Genomic DNA, 15,326 nt, shown 5'->3' with positions numbered 1-15,326 from the left:
TTAAGAGAAAAACCACTTACTGGATGGAAGTTAGGAGATTTTATTAAAAGCATGGTGACTAACTAACAAGAGAGAAAGAAGCCTCTTGGACAATATGACTTATCAAAACTCCCTGAGCCCAAAATTGCTCCCTATACTCTCCCTTTATTCCAGTTTTCTCCTGGCATTGCACAAAGCAAGAGATATTGAGAAACTGTTTAGCAAAGAAGCTACACTGTTCCCTTTATGATTTGTACAAAGACTTTCAGTCTATTATTTTTTCTTTACTGGCAGCTGGTGTTGCAGACTTTCTCCCTTTTCAGGGAAATCTCAGTTTTATTCTTAAGGACTTTTAAGTGACTGGATACACACCATACACATTATTCAGGAAATTTTTACTGGTAGTAGATGTTAATTGTATCTTTAAATATTTCACAGACACACCTAGATTAGTGTTTGAATGAAAAATGGGTACTAAAGCCTCACCCGATTGACAAATACAAGTAATCACCACATCCATTTTTCTCTATAAGAAAAGCATATATAGTCACTTAAAATTATGTACTTTCTTCTAGCATAATATTTCCCATTATACATTTTCTACTCAATGAAAATAATGATGGAATACTTATATCAATTAGTATAAATCTTCCTTTTGTATTTTATTCTATATGTTTCTGACTTTTTGATGTTATTTCTTCTTTTTATTTTAAGAGCGATGTCTTGCAAATCAAAGGATGTTTGCTTCTGTTATAAGAACTAAGCAGCAGTCATCTTTTTGAAATTCTACGAAAAAAATGACAAGGATTTGCCAGTTTTTAAAACAGTATATTATACCTTGTTCTTGAATTTTTATTTTTCTCCATGGATTAAACATAATTGGAACTTTGTTATTTTAAAACATGCTTTTCTTGTCTTATAACATCCAGGACTTGCCTGCTGTCTTTGTTCGGCAAGCTTCAAATATGCAATGAAATAAGATGCGATCAAGTACCATAATGACTAACGTTAACAGTGAACAGTAGGAGGGTTAAATACAGGCAACAGCATGCCGTTATATATAATCAGTAACAGTGGGTACAGTAAGAGCATGGAAAATAGCTGGAGGACAGGTTTATAATAAGCATCGTGGTTTCAACAAAACAGAAGAAAGAATGTAATGTTTTGACTGATGGAGTCTCTTTAAAATGCCTACAGACAGAAAAAAAAACTAAAATAGTTTCAATCTTGTCTACATCTTTAGTTATGCATGCTCATAGCTTTAAGGTTTACCACAACACAAAACAAAGAAAGAAACAACTTTCTAAATGTTATGAATGAACTTGTTTTTTTGTAAGACAATTAAATACATTATTAATGTTTGAACGTTGTCATTGAAGCAGTCATGTTAGAATAATATCACAACCAAGTAACACTCATTCCAAGATTCTGTTCATCTAATTTACTTTGACTTGTCCTTTTACTTCCTTCATAAGGATTGGATTCTCTTTAAACATGTCTTGCAAAAATAATTGACTGGCATTTCTGAAATTTTTAACCATTGCTAGTAAGTTTTACTAGTTTTCTCCTCTCTCTCTCTAAAAAAAAGAGAAATTACTAAATTTGGATAACCTCTAATTAAGATTATATGACTGAAGAAAAAAATCTTGTTTATTTCTCTTATCCGCCACCATAACCAGGCACACACAGTTCTGATGCTCCACACAAATATCCTTTCTCTGCTTATCCCTTCAAAACTCAACGAAGGGAAAAAGCTATTTGATTTCCAGTTCCCCTCCTGGGTCTACTGAATAGTGTCATTCCCTTTGAATAAAATCCTATAGCTAAAATTATACTTTTAGGAATTCAGACTCTTTAGCTTAGTACCCTCGCTTCAATATCAACTAGGCATATGACCTTGGGAAGATTATTTAAACACCCTCTTCCTCAATGCCATCTCCTCTAAAACAGAGAAACTTAAAAATTGTATTCACATAGAGTTTTTCTGAGGATTATTTTCCTGCCTTGAAAATCTTTCATAGTAAGTTCCTGTAGGATGTGCAATACGTTTTTCCTTTTAAGCAATCCTAAGTTCCTAGGATTTTAAATCCTTTAGTTAGGTCCAATGGAATAATTTAATGTTAGCTCTCTATAAATTTGTGGATTTGGCCATTTTTACAAGAGACCTATCACATGCTTTTCCCATAGCCATAATAGCCTTCCTCTTTATCATATTGTTAAAGTACAGCTGATGTATTCTGATGCTATGTGGTAAGCAGTATTCTAAGAACTTATTTGACCCTAATCACCATATGAGTGAATGTCATTATTATCTCTGTTTTATACATGAGCAAACTAATTGCTGATATCCTTCTTACCTGAAGTCAAATAGCTTTAGGTGAAAGTAACAGGATTTCACTTGAGCAAATCAACAGCCTACGTCTTCACGTCTATGAAAAAAAAAAAAAATCCCGTGATAATCTTTAAGTTGTTCACTACAGTATACATTTTTTTCTTTTTTAACCAAATCTGGATTTGTCTTGGTAATTCAAGAACTGGACAATTCACCAAGGGTAGCTACCACACAAAATAAAATTAATTTTCAGTTGCTAAGGAGCCCACAGAGAATAATCTCCAAAACCACAGCTCCACAAATTGGGAAGCTTCAATGTTTTTATCTTAGCAAACTCGCACATATTCATGTTGAAAATTTTGTCATAGGATGTAAGAACAGCATCAGACTGATACTTGTGTGGTAGCAGGTCGTGCTTCTTCATGCATCCTGTATTCATAAAACGGTGTCTAAAAATTCCCAGAGTTGGGGGTTTAACTATTATAATAAGCTCTCAATCTGTAGTACGTCAAGATGGCCACCTTAACCTGTTTTAGTCAGTGCCCTTTTTGCTTTTGATATCTGCAGGTGACTATTGGAAGGCCCAATGTTTTCTGGAAAATTTTCTAACAGCATAGTTAATGGAAATTTTGGTGATTTTTCAGTTTAGCTTGGGTGACCTACTTAGCTCAGGATGATCTCCTTAGCTTGGGAGTGACAATAAGACCCTTAATTTTTTTATTTGGGCTAATGATCACCTAAAATAAAACTCCCTCTTTTACCTACACATTGTATGGCCATGTGACTCGTTCTATTTAGTAGCAGGAAACATGTTCTTCTTCTCAGACTCCTCTACAGAGAAGTGTTAAAATCTTCTTACCTTTCCCTGACTCTCAGTGCGGAGTGTGTATGCAGTAGCTGGGGCTTTAGCACTCATATTAGTCTATGAGAAGAAAACAATTTTATGGAAATGAATGCCATCCTTTGATGGTCTATGTGAAGATTCTCTTTTTGTGAAAGGATTAAATATAAATTAATTTAATATTAATTTCATCTATTATAAACAACCTAATAACAAATCTTAATTAATAGAATATCTTACATTTGTCTCAATAAAATTCGATCTGATAAATCACATTAAGAACCACAGACATCTGTTGCTAGGCCCATACACGGTTTTTAATACAGAGCTTTTAACCTAAAGCTCCAGAGTTTAAGTTTCTCTTGAGAAATTATATCTGCTAACACCGAGATAGGAGTGAATTCGATTGATCATTCTTGTGTCCCAGCTCCAGTGTCTTTCACTCTCTTGCCTTAACCTTATGCATTGACTGTGCCCCTGAATATAGTGAAGTAGGACTCCCTCATTGGCATAACTTGCTTTAATGCATTACTTTGGGTTAATACTTAAAAATAGCCCTACTTAAATATAATCTCCTAGATTCATTATTGATTTGAAATTGTTGGAATGGAGTGGATTTGTTTAATTAAGATGTTCTAAAGCAGAGAAAATATTACTCAAGAATGGAAAGTCATAAGTAAAAGTTGCAGGGATATATGATGTCTCCATTTTGAGAAAAGTAAATTTTCCTAGGTGCTGTGCCTACATTTTGGACTAATAATAGAGTAGTAGGAGTTTTGCCTAATATGGGTTTTCTTCACACATAAAATACATTAAAAAACCTGTAAGTTAAGACATATCTTACTAGCTTATTAGCATACTACAGAAAGATGATTGCTTATTAAGAAAATAAAATAGATATTGCTTTAATTATGTTTATAAGCAGTGTGATACCCTAGTTCTAAAAATGGCAAAGGATTAGCAGTTATTCCTAAAATAAAATTAAGTACAATCAATTGCTCTAGGAAACATGACTAATTCTGTCTGTTCTTGTGTGTTCCCAGATTTTCTTTAAGAATTGTGTAAATTTCCTCCACTATCTCTCATTTCACTGCTCTTCATTGTAGCTGTTACTAATTTGACAATAGGAGCTACAACTCTGTTTAAACCATTTCCATAACATTGTTTTACTTAAGAAAAAGATTTGTAAAAGCTTTTTAAAATGTACGAAGTGCTTTTACAACCATTATTGTTTTTAGTTATCATAAAAATAATGGGCAATTAGAAAGATATTGATTTCTTATGATAAGGAAATAATCCTTTAAGCATATTTCATTTTCAACTGGCTTTGATTTACTCATCTAAATGCTAGACAAAAATTTCCTTCAAATGCCATTATCACATAGCTCTTCACTTAGAGTACTTTAACATAATTGCATGGCAAGAGTGAAGAGCTTTTAGTGTTTAGTGATTTCTGTTTTCAAGTTAACTCTGGGGAAATATTTCTTATTTAAATGCATATTAAAGGTAGAAAATATCTTCTCCCTTTGCAGACTGGCTAACTTTTCTACAACCAATTAATGAGGAACTTTTTCATAAAGACTACTTCACTCTTTAGTATACTTAATCTTAGAAGTTAAAATAAAAAGAAACAAAGGGCTTCAACCAACTTTATTTTATAATTCTAAATTTAAGAAAATGCCTGTTGTCACGAATGGGAATAAGAGAAATAACATAACGTTAATGAAAGTTTTTGATTTCCCATGAAATAGGAACTCCGCATGGAGATGTTAATAACAAAATAAGTAGAGACATCTTATCCACAATTGAAATATAAAACTTCTATATAGAACTACCATCTTTAAATTAAAAAAATCTTAAGTCTCACAATTTTGAGGAATAACACCATCACTTTTAATGAGTAAAAAGCATTAGATTGTTATAATAAATGTCAGTGATCTAGAAGACACACGCACGCGCACGCGCGCGCGCACACACACACACACACACACACACACAAATTGAAAGATACCAGGAAAATTGAAAGAATATTTGGGACTTATAAAACTGAAGGTGAGAAAAGAAAAATACTAACAATATATGTAGTTTTTATTTATTTATTTATTTGTTTTTTATTTTAAAGCTCAGGAAAGTTGTTGGAAAGAGAGCCACTGAGGATCGGACTATGACATCAGCTCTAAAAAATTGAAAAAAAAATTGTAATTTAATTTTAAACTGCTACATTTGGAAGATATGTGTCAAAACAGTGTGAAAAGAAAACAATGATTATAAGTAGAGGTAAAAAAAAATAAAAACATGTTCAATTTTTCTAAAATTGTAGGAAATTTTTTAAAGTGTGGGTTTTAAAAAAATTTTAAAATAGATATAATGTGTCAAGAATAGTCTACAAAATACAGCTTTGATGTTTATAGAGTTGTGAACTTTTATCTTTTTTGAGACATAATTAACATATAACATTGCTATATATTATGTCCATGTCTTTTTTATATTATAATTGAAAGTTTGAACCTTTTGAACACCTTTATCCAATTTGCCTACCCCTACCTGTTGCCTTTGGCAACCACCAGTCTGTCCTCTATCTATAAGTTCACTTTCTTTAAGATTTCACATGTGAAATCATATAGTATTTGTATTTCTCTAACCCATTTCATTTATTACAATGCCTTCAATGTTCAACCATGTTGTCTCAAATGGCAAGATGTCGTTTTTATGGCCAAATAATATCACTATGTATAAATTTACCACATCTTCTTTATCCATTCTTCTGCAATAGACTAGTATAAATAATACTGTAATAAACATGCATATACCTTTTAATTAAACACAAAAATTAAACACAAAATGTAAATACAAATAGGTCTAAACATATGTATAGTAAAGTTAAATTGTAGAGAGGGAGAGATTCAAAATTTTGAGGACAAGAGAAATTACTATTTTTTAAAGATGTCTTTTCTATCTAGGACACCGATATAATAAAAAAATGACTTTATATTTATATATGCACACAAACACATTATATCGATACAATTGACAATGAGATGATGATGATGAATCAAACAATTGTGTTATATAGATTATTGATATTTGTATATATGTGTGTATTCAACCAAGTATTCTAGAGTTCAATTTTTTTCTATATGATATAAAGAATGCTCATTGCTGTTTTAGTATAAAAATAAATATATAAATATAAAAAATGCATTTACATAAAAAAGGTAATCAAACTAAGATTAAATACTTAAAATTACTTTCAAATAGATTATTTTATTGGTAAGAAAAAAGTACTTGCTCATGTAAAATTTCCCTTGTGGCTCTAAGAGCAAACAAACATATTCAATTTCTCAGATGTTTCTACAAGTCCATATTTCCTGTGTCATAATCAACATGTTCTTGTATTCAACTTAATTTACAATTTTGTATTTAACAGAGAAATTAGGTCCATCTTGATCCCCGTATTTAATATTTGATATAAAATAAAATAAAATAAATTTTATATTACCAAACAACATTATCATTTACTTAAGAAAGCGTTGTTTCTTGTTACACAGAATATTCAAATTTGATGGAATAATGCAATTAAATTCACTAAATTACTGTTTAATTTGATGTTTTTGCTTAAAATATGTTTTAGCATAATGCAAGCATCATATGTTTGAAAATAATAGGTCACAATACTTCTATATAATTTCTATTATGTGAACAACTTTTTATGGAATTTCACCTTCTAAAAGGATAATTTCCGAGGGATCATTTATAATTTATTTTTTGTTCAAACATATTTTATTTATGTAAAATCGAATGAAATTTTATGAATTATGTGGTTATATTCTCTCATTTTCCAGATGAGAAATAAAACCAAAATTATGTTTTTCCTGAGAAGTGTTGCACCAAGATAATATCCATTTCAATATTCTTTTGCATAATAATTCTCTTCCAAAACAATCAAAGCATTATATTGAGACAATATAATTTTAGGTGTTATTTCTTCATATATTTTAAAATAATTATACATTTTTCTACCACAGGCCCATGATAGTATTGCTTAGTTTTCTGATTGCAATGGATTCATTTAAATGGGAACTCTTGTTCACAGATATGTTCACTATTTCCTGTCTATTTTATAGTCAATTTAGTTAATTTAAATAATGTACCCTTACTCTTGTATTTATGCTTTATAATTGTTTTTGAACATCTGTAAAATATTAAGTAGTCTCAATTAAATTTGACATGTTTTATAAATAACTATGCTCAGTTTATAGAGCATTTTATAATTCTAGCAGAGTGCTTTTTTTCCCTATATAATGTTTCATTAAATACTAATAGCAATGACTCTCTGAAGTGGGTAAGATTAAATACATTTTGCAGTTAAAACTGAGATCCAAGATCCTGAATCAAGACTATAACCAGTATCAGAAACAGAGAGCTTTAATCTACATATTTGGCCTGTACTTTCCTTACAGACTGATAACTGTTGAATGATGTTTTCATGATCTCATATGTTAAAGAATTTGCACTTAGGCAAAAGATATGTTTATAAGAAACAGAGAGTAGCTCAAATGTATGTAATTTTTATACAGTCTAGTAATTCAGTATTTCTCAACATGGAGAATGTCCAAATTTAATCATAATTTTATGTGATATTATCAGATATTAAAATGGCCTCCCGTGATCCCCATCCTTGTATTCATGCACTTGGATAAAACCCTCTCTTCAGGTGTGGTCTGGACCTGACGACCCACTTCCCCAGTTGACAACTTAATTGCAGACTTGGGAGTGATCTGAGCAAGATGACCCAGCCAAGTACCTTCTGGTCTCCCACTCAGAGAAGTAATGAAATAATAAATGTTTGTTATTTTAAGGCCTACATTTTTAGGTAATTTGTTACACAGCAGTCGATAAATAATACAGTTGCCAAAACCAAAGAAACTTAGTTTTTAAAACTGGTTTTAGATATATTTCAAAGTTTAACTCTTAGACATACTTTTTTATATTTCCACTTTATAAGTTTTATAGTTCTGCTTTCTTGGATTAATTTATAGGAAGAATAGTTTATGCTAATTTTTAGCCACCTTTCTGATTTTTTCCCCTAGGTTATGTTTTACTTTTAACAGCAACAGGAAAAAAATAAATAAATAAACTAATGTTTATCACAACATTTATAAGCATAATAAAATTATCTTTATACATGTAATTTCAATAATGTGAGACTGCTTAAATATATTAATTAAATAAACTATTAATCTAAAATAGTATAGTTTTAGATAGTTTTAGTATAGTATAGTTCAATTAATAACATTTGAAAGTAACCAAAATTAATGGATAAACTAACTAAAATATATCAATACAATGGAATATTAATCAGCAATAAAAATAAATGAATTGATAAACAATACAAAGATATAAATGAATGTATGACTGTATGAGTAAATATTGCTAAGTGAAAGAATCCAGTCTGAAAAGCTACATAATGAATTATACCAAGTATATGATATTTAAGGAAAAACAAATAAAAGACCAGAAAAGATTAGAGATAACCAGGAATTAGGGATTATAAAATAAAGTTGATTACATGACAATTTGTTATTTTAAAGGCAGTGAAACTATTCTGTATGAAATTGTAATGGTGGGCACATGACACTATGCGTCAGATGAAACCCATAGAATTTTACAGTGCAAGGAGTAAGCTTCAGTGCATATAAATAAAAAAAGGTTAGAGATCTCAGGATGGAATGGAGAATGTGACAAAACAGTAAAACTATGAGTCTATGAATGTATTAAATAACTGGAAAGAGTGTGGGAAAATATGCTCACCTAAGTAAGTTTTGAAATAAGTGGAGTGTGTCAGACTAAATGCAAAAGAAACTGTACAAAAATACTGTGCTCTAGTTGCTAAAGTTATTTCCCACAGGGGTTTGGTTAACAATTCTGATACTGCTCTACAGGTATATTGGAATTGAACATTTAAATAATGGATGGTGGATAGTGGGGACCAAGTTTCTCACTGTTGAAGTGGGAGGTTGCAGGCAAGCAAGAGGAGAAGGCTAGAATGATCCATGTTGTAATGGATTAGAACCGGAGATATCAATGTGAATTAATGTTAATATAGATACAGATAGTAACATGTAGAAGTATATTCTTCATTTAATATTACTGAATTTGTCTATTTATTTTTGCAGTTATTTTTTTGCTTCATACTTTTTGATACGTTGTTTTACTCATTTAAGACTTTTACTCATTTACTCCTTTAGATCTTCTTGGAGAATTGGCGCTTTATCATTATCTTATGCTCTACTTATCATACTTTTTCTGCGTCCATCAATTTAAACCTATCTGTGTCTTTATGTTATTCGTAAAATAGATTTCTTCTAGAAAACATAGAGTTGCATTCTTTCTTTTTTATATATCTTGAAAATCTTTGTTTTTAGCTGGTTTATTTGGACCATTCATGTTTAAAGTGTTTATATTATTTTGGATTAATACCAACCATGTTGGTTGTACCCATTTTATGTTTATTGAATTTGTCTTTTGTTTCTTTTTTATTCATCTTTTTCTGATATCTTTTTTTTTAACTGAGCATTTTATATAATGCCATTTTAAGTTCAATCTGCTGATGAGCCCATATAAAGCGTTCTTCACTTATAGTGTTTTGATGTTTAGCATTTTATCTTGATTCTTTTATAGGTTTGTCACCTTTTTACTTAAACAACACATTTGTTCTTGCATGTTTTCTACTTTTTATATTTGGGCACTTAACATATTATTTTAAATTCCCTTTCTGATGACTACAAAATCTGTGTTATATCTGAATCTGATTCTGATGCTTGCTTTGTCTCTTCAAACAGTGATTTCAATTGAGTTTGAATATTCTTGAGGTCTTCATCCTGAGAACCTAGTGAAGTTTCTGGAAGTAAAACTCAAAAGGCTCCCCACTAAGATTGAGGACCCTTTAGTTTCTCACTCTTATATTAGTCCACAATCAGAATCTAGTAGTTTAATAATATTGCCATTTAATTGTTCCTACAAATTTATGTCTCCAGCTCCTTCCATTTCAAGTAAGCAAATCTTGACTGTGACTCTCTGGAATTACCTATCTCTCCAGAATTCATGTTGGAGATATGCTCCACAAACTCAGTCCTTTGACACACACAAGAAAAGTCATCTATTTCAGTTTGCTTAGCTTTTTCTTGTTTTAAGGATACAAATGGCGACTTCTAAGCTCTTTTCATGTTGGGGCTGAAAGCAGAAGTCATACCAGCCTATTTTTGTGCACATTTTAATAGAACATTTAAATATTATGGGGAAGATATTCACAATGTAAAAAATACACAATAAAATTACATTCAGACATTATATTATTTCAGTATAATTATTAATAAAAGAGAATGTGTGAGAGAGAAAAAGAAGAAAAGGAAAAAAGAAGGATAAGAAAGAAAGCAGACTTGGAAAAATAAACTCCTGGAAATGTGATAACAAAAGAAATAAGAACAATAAAACTGTTTTCATCTCAAACAGTGCATAAAAACTATATAAATAAGAAAGTGTTATTTTAGTACTTTAAAAAATGACTATGCTAAAGCCACAAATGCAGGTTTCTTTCCAGCTAGCCATCCACAAATATGTATTGTTTTTCACAATAGTCTAGGTAATCAATGTTTTGAAAGAGTAACTTTTTTTGTGAATTTTATTTTTGTTTTAGTATTCTTAACTGTATATTTTGTAAAATAAGCTGAGTAACTCTTTTGTCAGTGTGAGTTATATGACTATATATAAGAAAATTGTCAGAAAACACATAATTAAATAAATCATGAATAATCTCCTGACATAACATATAATTTGAGAACATGTCAAGCAATATATATTTTTAAAATATATTCTGCTTTCTGAGTGCCAAGGTCTAATGATGATACTATTTATCCCTTTTCCTGGGATTTTTCTGTAAGTGCATATTATTTAGAGCACACCCAAGCTTCAAAACTTGAGTGCTAAGACCTAGATTTGATTTATCTTCATGTCATAACTTATGTTACTATTGCTGGCCCCTTTCTTTAATTGTCTATTCTGTTGATGATAAGCCTAGAAGAGAAGAAAATATAAGTATATGCATTGATATAATTATGTGCATATTCTACCCATATTCTTCCTATAGTAAAAATCTGTCAAAATTCTCAAAGATTTTTTAGTACACTCTTTAAAGTTAAACCCAATGACTTCTGTTACATTGCTTCTGCAATGAATATTTGAAACAAAACATTTTAGGCTGTTCATTGTGAAGTATTCAAATAGTAAATGAAATGGGAAAAAAAAATCACTAACAATCCTAGGAAGTTTTATTTGAATAAAACCTTAGAAGGCTTTTTTCCTGCAAAACGAGCTTCTTTATAAAAAAAAAGAGGATCGAATCAAGTACCAATTTCTTATGTTTATCCAGCTTTAGGTTCTAAAATCTATATAATTTATAGTCAATTAATCCACTAGCTTATTTTCTTCAACATAATTTAGCAAAGCTAATTAGTTTTAATTTGCTAATATTAAAACTTCAAATTTGCTTATGAAATAATCAAAAATGTTACTCAGAACTGGTAGGAGAATTTAATATAATCTATACAAATGTTTTATGCATTATCTAGTTCACTAAAAGTGGCAGTTCAAAGATATATACAAATACTGAATATATATACACATACTGAAAATTTAAGGTGATAGTGCACTTTTGCAGATTTTCCTTCTATATATCTTGCATTTATCTTCTCTTTCTGCTTTTTCTCTCTCACTCACATATACACACATACACAAACATATACACAATTTTTTCTTCAATTAATAAAGATAAAGGTCTAGGAAAGGTGATAAAGTTTGTAGTAAACATAAATAAAGAATATACTTAGATTTCTTTTATAGTCAGGCAAGAGCCATGGTATAGATAAATTCAACTTCAAGTAAGCAGTGATTGCTATTTGTTAGTAAATATTAATCTAAGTCTTAACATGTTGAAAGATACCTTATCAGACCGAAAATAATTTTCCTTAGATTAATTATAGATACTTGATTACATACACACACACACACACACACACACACACACACACACACCATGGTATATCAAATTTGCAACAGCAAATGGTGCACATTCAATCAAATATTACTTTTCTATTAGTATTAATTGTTGACTAATCTCAAAAATAAAAATACTTTTAAATTTGTTGCCCCCTGTTTTCTCAGTAGCTTGCATCTCTCTCTATAAGCCTTCTGTGACCTGTATTGGGAGAAATGCTATCTTTTCTGTGTCCCCATACCACCCACAGTCCATGTGAATTATAACACACATCATTGTTATAACACACATAACACACATATTACACACTGCATAAGGATCTTTGTTTTTATCTGTGTAACTACACTACATTTTACCAAGCATCTAAAAAATTAATGAATATTTTGACTTTTATTTCTATAAAGGTTTTGAGCCAATACGATTCTTATTTTTTTAAATATTCAGTATAGCTATAGATGATGCTTTACTTTTTTCATAATATGTACCAAGCTGTTGATAAATAGTCAGCTCATGTCTTTCCTTTCCTATAGCTTTCTATGGCAATGGATCTCACATGGGAACATATTGCATGGCTATCTGAGTACTATAATTTCCTGGCTAAGGTCATAGTATTAAACAATTTTCTTATAAACTGTAAACTTTATGCTACAATTTCCATACACAAATTTTATTGTGACTTTCTAAATCATAGATCATCTATACACATTTGTATTTTCTTCAGTTAATGTTTTGCATTAAGATGATAGCACAAATCAGAAATTAAGTTTAAATTAATCTTAATTTTTTAAAAAAGTAGACAAATTTTATTCAAAATTATTTAGTTATTTCAAGATTCCTGGAATAGATTGGTCATAAATACACCACTGAAAACTTAGGTTTAAAAATAAACTTTTATTTTTCCCATATACTTTCTAAATGAAAGTAGTATGGCTACAGATCAATCTCTCTCTGAAGAGGGTAGAAATAAGAATTAAAGTATCTAAGCAATTTCCACTTTTTAAAATTTTGATAATATTAATGAATTTAAATAAAAGAATAAAGTAGAGAATAAAGATATTGAAAAGAAATTTTAAATAAATTACCTAAGGTAATATTGCAGGTAAGTATTAAACCTGGGATTTTACAGGAAGTAGTCTGGTTTGGGAATTTCTTTACCAACTGTTAAACCTTAACATCACATCAACATTTTTTTTTTTTTTTGCCAAATATCTACCAGGTTGAAAAATCATAATGTTATATTAATTTACTTTTCCTAAGAGATATATAAATTCTTCTCCAACTTTGTATAATGTACTCATAGAGAGTCAGCACCTTTTGCAAACTAACACCTGTAGTAGGAACCATTGCATAAATACAAGGAAAATTGGAGATTTTGCATATATACAAGATATTATAAATATAAATGTGTAGATTATGGAGAGGAGGCTGGAGAAGCTTTGTTTAAAGCTGTGACACAGTATGGGAATAGTTTGGATGACATAACACTGTAAATATTTTCTCTAGTTTCACTGAGATATCGAAGCCTCCTCATGTAAAACTGGTCTTCAGATGACCATTGGAATCACTCCAGCATTATTAATTCCTACCATGTGAAAAGATAGATTTAAAAAAAGAAAACTCTAAACTTATGTCAAATGTGTACTTGTTTATTTTCACTCTGCTCTGCATTACTATTATTAGCAAGCATGTGTATACACTAATCTTGGATGTTTATATTTTCAAAAAAAAAAACAAACTGTCTTTCAGGCTAAAGTACTTGGGCAAAGATATAATAGCTAGCTTAAAACCCAAACCAACATGAATAGAGCCTACTCAAGTGGTCATATTTAAGTATAAAATGATAAAAATACCCACAGGGTTTAACATCATGTACAATTTTCTCAGATGATCAGGTCAGACAGTTTCCCACAAGATTACTTGTCTGCACTGGTGAGGGGTATTGATAGAAAAGTTATTGTGCCTAACTTAAGGCTATCTTATTATGGAGAAATCTAGTTTCTTAATACATTTTAAATTTTTCTGGATGATGTTCTCCCAAATCACTTAGGAAGTTTAATGATAACTGACATTGAATTGTGCTATAATAAGATTATGCATTTTAAAATCTGTTTATATTTTAAATAAATAATATCATGTCAGGATGTTCATTGTAACCTATATCTTTCAAAGTCCTTATCAAAAATCTATCCAAATCAGATAATACAGTGTAAACTGAGCTGGCTCATTATAGCTGATAAAATAAAGACATATATTTAGAATTAATTGACTGAGACAGAACAAAATGCTTAAAGTTATTTAAAATTTGTCAATTTTTTTTGCAAATATGCATTTATACATATATTTTTTATTTAAATACCAATATTTTAATATCAATATTAAAACCCTAAAGTTGGGTTTTCCAGTATTCCTGGCCTTTACTTAATTATGGGGACTATTTCAAATCAGGCGAAGCTCCTCTTTAAGGAATCGCATTCTGAACTACACTTTCTGATATCAGGGTCACAGTCTAATGACTCGCCTAATCATCACCACTCCCTCTTCCACCTCACCTCTTACCTCCGTGAGCTAGATATGTCATATTAGTCTCACTCGTATTTTCATTATTTTTGCAAACAGTTGAATAATTATCAATGTGTTTGGTGTAGAATAAGAAAAAGTTATATAATTTATTGTATCTCCCCATAAATAGTCTAGTCTAGTGATGTGATAATGTCTATACATTTCTACAGCAAATAAAGAAAAATATAGTTAGAATTTAAAAAACTCAATTATCATGAATTAAGAAGGATAAGTCTACGGCCATGCCACCCTGAACAAGCTCAATACCATCTGGTCTCGGAAGCTAAGCAGGGTTAGGCCTGGTTAGTACTTGGATGGGAGACTACCTAAGAAGACCAGGTGCTGTAGGTGTAAAAAAAAAATAAAAAAATAAGGGATTGTAAGCTGTTAAGTTCTTTGAAATTTGTGAGGTAAACCAAGGGTTGCCTCATCTAAAAAAAAAAAAAGAAGAAAAAAAAGAATGAGTCACTTCTTGTTAGCATGTACAATTGCACAACGTATTCCTCATAATAATTATGACACTTTTAGTAGAAGGATATTGAGTTAGAAAGGAGGACACCAAC

At 30.2% G+C, this 15,326-nt stretch overlaps 1 pseudogene; it reads left to right on the top strand.

Annotated features, from left to right (window-relative positions):
- Positions 1-14,995: 14,995 nt before the first annotated feature.
- Positions 14,996-15,114, top strand: LOC118609666 (annotated as a pseudogene).
- The last annotated feature ends 212 nt before the right edge of the window (positions 15,115-15,326 follow it).

This window comes from Rousettus aegyptiacus, unplaced genomic scaffold (genome assembly GCF_014176215.1).
Source record: "Rousettus aegyptiacus isolate mRouAeg1 unplaced genomic scaffold, mRouAeg1.p scaffold_m13_p_11, whole genome shotgun sequence".
NCBI classification, from domain to species: Eukaryota; Metazoa; Chordata; class Mammalia; order Chiroptera; family Pteropodidae; genus Rousettus; species Rousettus aegyptiacus.
This window is presented reverse-complemented; position numbering and strand designations above follow the sequence as displayed.